The 9,033-nt window shown below is 41.4% G+C and overlaps 1 protein-coding gene across 2 annotated transcripts in view; it reads left to right on the top strand.

Annotated features, from left to right (window-relative positions):
* dag1 (dystroglycan 1) overlaps positions 1-9,033 on the top strand; it is a 101,544-nt gene that overhangs the window by 1,141 nt on the left and 91,370 nt on the right. The window contains exon 1 of one of the 2 annotated variants that reach the window (XM_043708515.1): positions 352-366. The exons of the other annotated variant lie outside the window; for it this stretch is intronic. The gene's annotated coding sequence lies outside the window, so the exon portion shown is untranslated. Of the gene's footprint in view, positions 1-351; positions 367-9,033 lie in introns of those variants that run through there. 2 annotated transcript variants of the gene reach the window in all.

The following is a 9,033-nucleotide window of genomic DNA, read 5'->3' as shown; positions in this document are numbered from 1 at the left end:
CGTGCTGGGGGTGTGGTGCCTCGTTGTGTGGGGGGGGGGGGAGAGAGGGTGTGAGTGGAAGGAGCGAAGGTCCCTGTGCCTCAGGAGAGGGGTGTCCGCGTCTCTCTGAGATTGTAAAGGGGGGGTGGCGTGCTTCTGTGCCTGGCGATGAGTAGGGGTAAAGGGTAGCTGTGTCTGACTTCAGGTGTTCGATGTCTGTGTCTGAAAGCAGAGAGGGTTTTGGTGTCTTTTGCTAGGTGATATAGAATATTAAGTAGATTGTGTCTGACACAAGAAAAGGGGCCCATTAACATTGGTAGTGTATTTGGTTGCCTCTGTTGTATTGGTATCAGTGTTCAAAGGAAGCCCAGTGTACAACTGTGTTAGGTAAGGAATATATTTACTGCTTAACTGACCCCCTAAAGATTACTTGGTTAATTAATTATCGATCTATTTCTCTCTCTTAATGAACACTTGTGCAAATGTGGAACTTTTTGAAAGTGTTTCATCAAAGGCTTGTATTGAAGGTTTTGTTTGAGTTTATTTCGGGGGGGGGGGGGTGTCTTGATCGACAAGATTAGACTGAGTTTCATGCTTCTTGCTGCAGCTTTTCTGTTTGAAGCTGCACGATCATTGTTTTTTTTTCTTAGTCTTGACATTGAACCATTTGATCAACCAATGTTAAAGCAGAGATCTGTGATAGAGTTAGCAAAGTAGTGATTATGAAGTGTGACATAACAAGGTCACAGCAGCCTCTTAAACTATCCCACGATCAGAACCATTTAAAGTAACATAAAGACCTAAGTTACCAGAAGTGATGAGGATTCTTTGGGTCTCTTTAAACAATAAAGGGTTTGAAAAGCATCAAAACGTGTGGTGGTGGGCATGTGAAGCAAAAGTAGAAATTGCCAAATACTTATGCCAGTCAGTATCCGAACAGAATCATTGCTTCAGCAGGCTGTGGTTCTACCCCTGAAAAGTTCTCTTTCCACAGATGCTGCTGACTGACCATCTAAGTGTTCTCAGCATTTGTTGTAGAAGTTACCAAGGTGACTTGGTAAGGAAATAAAATTGTTTTAACGTGGGTCATGATTTTCCTTCTAGGAAAAGCGAGACTCTTTGCAATTATCATTCTAGACTATTGCTAAAAGGTATTGTACCTTTTAGCAATCTATCCCCATTTGATTGACATGTTTTATTTGTTTTTTAAAGTTGTTTCAGTAGGCAAAGTGAAGTGGCTATTTCAAAGTCTTTTGTAACTGATATAAAATAAACCCATGTAGTAGCATCCTGGCCATCTAGTGCCAAAGAGTTTGGAATTCCTAAGAATCAGAGTTCTGGATCTCAGGTACTGGCTGATGCTGAGGAGCCAAATAATAGCAAGAGTCTGGCTTGGAGGTGAAATGAAACCTTGCCTACCTCCTAGAAAGAGTGACCTTTGTAGTACCTTCATAATCTCACGACATTCCAAACTGTTTCGCATTATTTAAATGCAGCACTAAATACATTATATGCACAAGTCCCTGCAACCATAATGTGCTAGTAACTGGGAAATCTAGTCGAGGGATAGAAATTGGCCAGGGGGATGCACCCTGCCCCCATTCTTTGAATAGTATATTGGATCTTTATCACCACCTGAGAAGTCATTCATCTGAAAGACAGCACCTCAAACACTGCAGTACTGCCCCTTTTAGTGTGGTTGAGATGTAACTGAGCTGCAACAAACAGCAACTTTAATTGAATCTGTTGGTGGACTCCCAATATTTGAAGTGTCTGAACTGACCTGATTGTTTTCTGTGTGACTGACACAATCTTTTTCAGCTTCCTGTTTCCACCCGCAACCTCCAGCACTACCTAAGTCTGTGAGACTAGCCTTTTCTTGAACATTGTATGGGGAGTGGGTAGAGATCAGCAATGCTAGCTCATGTGTCAGTACCTGTTACATGATGGACTGCAAGTAGAAGGTTTGGTGCAAAAAATGATGTATGAGTTGTGTGCTAGTGCAGTTTGGAGCCTGGCTGTGCTTAGCTCCCGGTGTTGCATGTTAATCTGTTTTTTGTACCATTTATGATACTGAATATCTGTCTTTGCAATTGTTGCTGTCAGTCTCCATTTTAAAATCCTTGGATATTTTGTTTCAGTAGTACAGAGGAATTTAAAATTTTGAAACTCCAGTTCAGTTATGCACTAAACTCTCAATCCTCCAAAAACGAAGTTATCCAATTTTGGTAGTTTGCTTCCCCTTTCTCCGTGACTCCATTTGTAGCAATACTTTCAGCTGTCTCCATGCTAGACCCCTTCACCTGTCTCCCTTTTTAAGATACTCTTGAAGAACAACTTCTTTAACTAACATCTTGGTTACTTTCAATTCAGATACATTATTGGGCTTCGTGGTGTCAGACTTTGGCTGTCCCCTGTACAAGTGTTAGAGGATGATTCAGAATAAATTTGAATCATCGATACTAGGAGTGTCTCTCATTTTGAGTATGATATCTCACAGTTTTTGTTTTGACTTGGAGAGAGGTTAACCAGGGGGAAAGTATAAACCTCCCTAGAATTAGCAATGATGAAAGCTTTATAATCAAAATGTACATCTTAAAGTGCTGATGGAAAGTCAGCACACCTGCTTTCTGCCTGATTCCTATCATGCTCTTCTCTAGTAGAGAAATTCGTTTATGGAAAAATGAACCGCTATCTTGAGACAATGTCAGAAGCCTGTACTTGAGCAGATGCTATTGGATTGGTCCTCTGCAAATTGGTGACACTTACATTTGGTCAGTTCTGTGGGCACAGGGGTAGTTACACAATATATGAACAGTATATGAACATCAGTATCTGCCAATACCTTCCTATTGAGTTTTCTCCTTCCAGTTTTGTTTGACTTGTATCTGTAAAGTGCTTTGAGCTGAGGCACATAGGCTGAAGTATGGGTGGATATTGTGGAGTGGATGAATAATTTGAGATGCTCTCTAACGAAAAAAAATTTCTCTCTAATGGAAGCAAGTTCGAGATTTCCACAGCCATGTGGAAGAACTATATTCTGATTTTCAATCCTAAATGTTAGCTCTGGTTTTAAAAATTGTGCCTTGTTCTTGGTTCCCCACCACAGTAAGTAATTTCACCAGATCTACTGAATCCAATTCTTCTCTAATTTTAACAATCTTGATCTAATCTCTTTTAAACTCTAGCAAATACAGTCAAGTTTATTCAGCCTGTCCTCATGATTCATCCCCTGTTTAATCCTTGGCATCTACATAGTAAATATGCTACAGGTGACTTCCTGTCTCAGCTTGGTTCTTGAGAAAGCAAGTCGATCTTTCAACTGTAGCCAGTCTTTCTGTAAACAAGAATAAAAACACAAAATAATGGAATTACAAGGCAAATCAGGCTGGATCTGTGAAAAGAGAAACTGAATTAATATTGCAAGTTGCCTTTTTGTCAGAAGTGGAAAATATTGCAGATACAGCAGGTTTGAAGCCAGTACTAAGTCAGCAAAGGAATGGCTGGCGAAGAAGGATTGAAAGGGAAGTTCTGTGGCAGAGTGTCGAAATGTTGGAAGGGCTGATGATGCAAGACAAAAGTGAGTGGTATTGGGACAAGTAAAGACACAATTTGAGCCTGGAGAGGGTGTGAATTGCAACAGTCGAACTGTAACCGACACCTTTACTGTCAGAGAGCAACAGTTACACGCTCTGTTTTGTTAATTTTGATTTGATTATATAATCGGGTAGGCTTATACATTGCCTACTTGAAAGACATGTGTTGTCCCTTCCATTGAGCTTCACTGAAACTGTTACAGGTAGAAGGCAAGAGTGGGATGAGAATTTAAAATGGCACTTCACAGTAGCTCCCAGTTGGGCTTATGGACTTGACTGTAAACTGCTCTCATTATAGCTGTTTGCGTGTATGTAGAGCAATAATGTCATTTTGGCCAGAGTGTTCAGGCAAAGCAGGCACGAGACAAGATCAATGAGCCTTGCTCATTGTCATAGTAATACATCATAGTTGTTCAGGGAAGGACAACTGGGTGGAGAGGGGCCAGAAAACCTGTGGGAGGATAAACAAGTGTTCTTGGGTTGTCAGCGCTACACCGAGCTCCAAGCTAGAGAAGGCCGATCTTTTTCAAAGAACCGACACAGGCATGCTGGGTTGGTTTTCTAGCCACCTTGTGTTGTATCATTTTATCTGAAGCCACCTCAATTGGAAAATTCCTCTTCTTTATTTTCACACCTTTCTCCTCCCACATAAAGTTGGTTTCCTACAAGAATTGCGACACAATTTAAATTGTCATGGAAACTGTGCAAATGACAAGTTCAAGGAAAAAGCAAAATGAAATAACTGGCTTAATTCCACCAAAGATGTAATTATATTATTTTATTAAAGAAAATTCAAGGCACTTCCAGCAAGGGCCTGCTTCTCTGTCTGATCTTTGGTATATTGGCAAATCCATAAATGTTTGAGTCTGTTTCATCATTTTTCCTCTGCTCACAAAGGATGGTGTCATCATTGAGAGCAATGGCTGTATCTCAGGGCAGAAACAAAGTTGAAAACAGAATGAAAGAAGTTGCATTAGTTGGTGTTTAGGTGTAGGGATTTTTCAAAAGTCTGACATAATGGGAGATAAAGAATTCCAGAGTTTTGGTGTACTGAGGAGAAAGTGAACCTGCAAACAAAGTAACATCCCAAATGGTCACACAAGGATTGAGCTTTGGTTTAATTTACCTTTGTCAGAAATGAAAGCTGACAGGAAAGCTAGCTCTTGTGTGTAGTTAGAGTATAAAATCTCTGAACAATTTGATTAGAAAGTATCTTCTAGCATGGAAAAGAGTAAAAGGGCCATTTTGGTGCATGGTAGTGCCCTAACTCTGAGCCAGGAGACCTGAGTTGCTCCAGAGGTGTGTCATATCATCTCTGCACAGGTTGATTAGGAAAAGTATCCAACAGCGTTGAAAGAGGCCCTTCAGTCTATCACGTTTGTAGCAGTCATCAAATACTTATCCACTCTCCTAAGTCCCAGTCCCAACACTTGGCCTATAGCCTTGGTTAGGTTACTGCAGATGTCAATTCATATACCTTGTTTCCATCCATCTCTAACCATTAGGTGTCTCAACTGAGTATTTGGCCTCTCGTGGTTGAACTAAAGGCATTCAATGAATCCTTTGTAAAAAGCCGGTAACTGAAGTGAGAGTTTCATTTTCCACAAAAGCAATAGGCATAGGTGATGAGTACTATAATCGCTAGTGGCCCCTGAATCATGGCCGTAAGGGAAAGATGACCGTGGCTTGTTAGATTGTGGGTGCAATAGGAGTGGGGTAGGTCATAGCCAAAGATGTGCAGGTTAGTTGAATTGATCATGCTAAATTGCCCAAAGTATTAATTGATGTGTAGGTAGGTTAGGTGCATTAGTCAGGTGTAAATGTAGAGTAATAAGGTAGGGGGTTGGGGCTGGGTGGGATACTCTTCAGAGGGTCAGTGTGGACTTGTTGGGCTGAAGGGCCTGGTTCCACACTGTAGGGATTCTAGGGATGTGTCAGTGTGCTGTTGTTTGAGACTTGTTCTTTCAAAGTTGCGACAGCTCAAGGTGTGAGGAAGACTAAGCATTAAAGATTAAGGTGTGATCTAATTGAAGTGTTTAAGATGATCAAAAGAAATTAATAGTGTAATCTAGAGAGACGCTTTTACACTGGTGGGAAAAATCTTCAAATTAGAGCTAAGGCATTAGGAGGAAGTTTTAGGAAGCTTTCCTCTTTCCCAGCAGTGAAAACCTAGAACACTTTTCACCAAAAGGCTAAAGTTGCTGGATCTTTTTGAAGTTTTCAATACTGACTGATGGACTTTGTTGGTTAAGGATGTCGAGATATGAGCAAAGGTGGATTAATTAATCAAGTCGAAATCTAGGTGAGCAATGATAGAATAGAAAAGTGGGGCCAAATAGCCACCTCCAGTTCCTTTGTTCCTGTCAATAGATGAAATCTTGTCAACTTTAGCTTCCAGGGTTACCTTACTTTTTTTACGAGGCAATTTTTCATAATCCATTAACTACATAACAACAGGTACTTTTCAAGGACTCTTGCAAAGAGATTGGCTGGATAATGAAAGCAAAAAATGAAGAATGAGCTTCAGTCATGCTCGTTTGTTACTTCCCAAAAGCAAATATGGCTGACATTTTCTTGGCAAGCATTGAGAGTGGACTGAAGAGCAGTTCGTTTGACCTTTAGGATAAATGATAGAGCTGCAATTCCTCTTGTGCTACAATTACACTTGTGTAACCCAATGCGTAACTATAGAGAGCTTTATTGTATCTGGTTTATATCTCTTGAATGAGCTGTGTTAAGTCAAGGCAAATTATTTCCTCAGGTTTGCATGTCGTCATCCCTCACTATAATGGTGTAACACTTATCAAGACAGGGTGCAACAGAATGTTACATTACCCTCAAATGAAATAATGGTGACCCTTCTGGGGCGGCATGGTGGCACAGTGGTTAGCACTGCTGCCTCACAGCACCAGAGACCCGGGTTCAATTCCCGTCTCAGGCGATTCTGTGTGGAGTTTGCACATTCTCCCCGTGTCTGCGTGGGTTTCCTCTGGGTGCTCCGGTTTCCTCCCACAATCCAAAAATGTGCAGGTCAGGTGAATTGGCCATGCTAAATTGCCTGTAGTGTTGGGTGAAGGGGTAAATGTAGGGGATTGGGTCTGGGTGGGTTGCGCTTCAGCTGGTCGGTGTGGACTTGTTGGGCCGAAGGGCCTGTTTCCACACTAAGTAATGTAATCTAATCTAATCTTCTACATGGCTGTGTGAAGTGCTATTGTGCAACTCTGTGCTGAAGTAGATTGTTTTCTCCATTAGCTGACTTGAGATTTTTAATGGTGCAAGATCATGTCCAGATAGTTACCAATTTGATTTCCGTTGCACGTGGAAGCACCAAGACCTAGTGTTGTCATCTGGTGTTGTCATCTACGCACTGTGTGTAGATCTAATTCAGTCCCCACTTTAACAGTATATGTTTCTTTTCATATTTGATTTGCTTTATGGCAGCTTAGTAAACAGAAGAGGGGCATTTTCCTTTATGGTATAAATTGGGAAGATGGGAGACACAAAACTGAGGTGCAATAGCACAAGTGATGAAGTGAGGGTATGGGAGTTCAAAACTAGGCAGCATATTTTTAAGGCAAAAGTGAGGACTGCAGATCAGTCAAGAGTGTGTGCTGGAAAAGCACAGCAGGTCAGGCAACATCTGAGGAGCAGGAGAATCGATGTTTCGGGCAAAAGCCCTTCATATTTTTAAGGTCAGAGGAGAAAGATTTAAAATGGACTGAAGGGCAACTTTTTTTCCTCGGTGAATTGAACTGCCAGAGAAAATGATGCACGTCAAGTTAACAATATTTAAAAGACATTTGGAACAGGTACGTGAATAGGAAAGGTTTAGAGGGATATGGGCCAAACGAAGGCAAGCGGGACCAGTTTAAATTGGGAAACTTAGCCATCATGGGTGAGTTGGACTGAAGGGTCTTTTTCTGTGCTGTATGACTCTTGTGCACTTCATGGAGCTTTATCAAACACAACTTGACGCATGAAGGAATCTTGGGCAAATTATTAGAAGCTTGATCAAAGAGGTAGATTTTAATGAATATGTTAAAATAGAGCGATGGAGCCTTTTAGGACAGGGATACATGAGAGGCCAGAATTGAGGATCTTTAAGGATTGGACTCATGAAGTATGGCAGGAATGAGGCCATGGAGGGATTGGGACAATGATCAAAATTCCAAAATCAAGAAGTACATTTACCAGGAGCTATTTAATCATAGAAGTGATGGATTATGAAACTTGGTGTGAGTTAGGATATGAGCTAACACAGTATAGCATAGGAATTGACAGTGAAATTACAGGATACTTGGCTAGGAATGTATTAAGCACTTAAATTTTTGAGGTGCAGACTTGAGTGATCCTACAGGGCTGGAAATGCTTTCTTCATGTATATGGTTGTTAGCTGAACTTCACAATCAAATATGACACCAACATTATGACCAGTGTGGTTCAGCCAAGGAAAGGGATGGGTTTCCTACCTAAGGAATTGAGTTTTTTGGAGGGAGTGAAACCATTATTCAGGTTGCAGGAAGTTTCTGCTCGCCCAATATTGAATGTCAGACGACCAATTATACTTTGACTTCATCAATACAAATCTGAGATTTTCTGCAGCCCTGACAAGTGAACCTCCAGTCTCTCAAACTTTGAAAGAGAACAGAAGGGTGATAGAATTAACGCTAATTAAAGTGAGCAGTAGAAAGCATGGTCGAGAAGCTTGGATAATCTGTTTTTGGGGTGGAGGTGGGGCTAGGCAATGAGAGGTTTTAAAGTAGCTGTGTTCAGTGATTAAAAGTATTCCAGGAAATTCATAGCGCTGATATTTTTAGAGTGGGTAGCTTGTAGTAAAGGAGCAGGTTTAAGCTATCTTAAGTTACTCATTAATGCTAATGTATAAGGTTATGGTCTTTGGTTGGCTTTCTTAGTGTCTTTGTGGTGATTTATTTATTCCTTTCTGTTTAACATTGAATAAAGCTGAAAATGTGTTGCTGGAAAAGCGCAGCAGGTCAGGCAGCATCCAGGGAACAGGAGAATCGACGTTTCGGGCATAAGCCCTTCTTCAGGAAGAAGGGATTATGCCCGAAACGTCGATTCTCCTGTACCCTGGATGCTGCCTGACCTGCTGCGCTTTTCCAGCAACACATTTTCAGCTCTGATCTCCAGCATCTGCAGACCTCACTTTCCCTAACATTGAATAAAGCCTGAGAAACCACTTTAATTCTCCCAGTTTCAAGGTTGCTAGTGTTTTGAGTTGAGTTGAATAGTTTAGGGAAAAAATTCACCTGCACCTCCACACACATCATCTATTGCATCCTCTGCACCCGATGTGGCCTCCTCTATATTGGGGAGACAGGCCGCCTACTTGCGGAACGTTTCAGAGAACACCTCTGGGACACCCGGACCAACCAACCCAACCACCCCGTGGCTCAACACTTCAACTCCCCTTCCCACTCCACCAAGGACATACAGG

This window comes from Chiloscyllium plagiosum, chromosome 18, assembly GCF_004010195.1.
Source record: "Chiloscyllium plagiosum isolate BGI_BamShark_2017 chromosome 18, ASM401019v2, whole genome shotgun sequence".
Taxonomy (NCBI): Eukaryota; Metazoa; Chordata; class Chondrichthyes; order Orectolobiformes; family Hemiscylliidae; genus Chiloscyllium; species Chiloscyllium plagiosum.
Note: the sequence above shows the minus strand (reverse complement) of the source record. Positions and strands in the feature narration are given on the sequence as shown.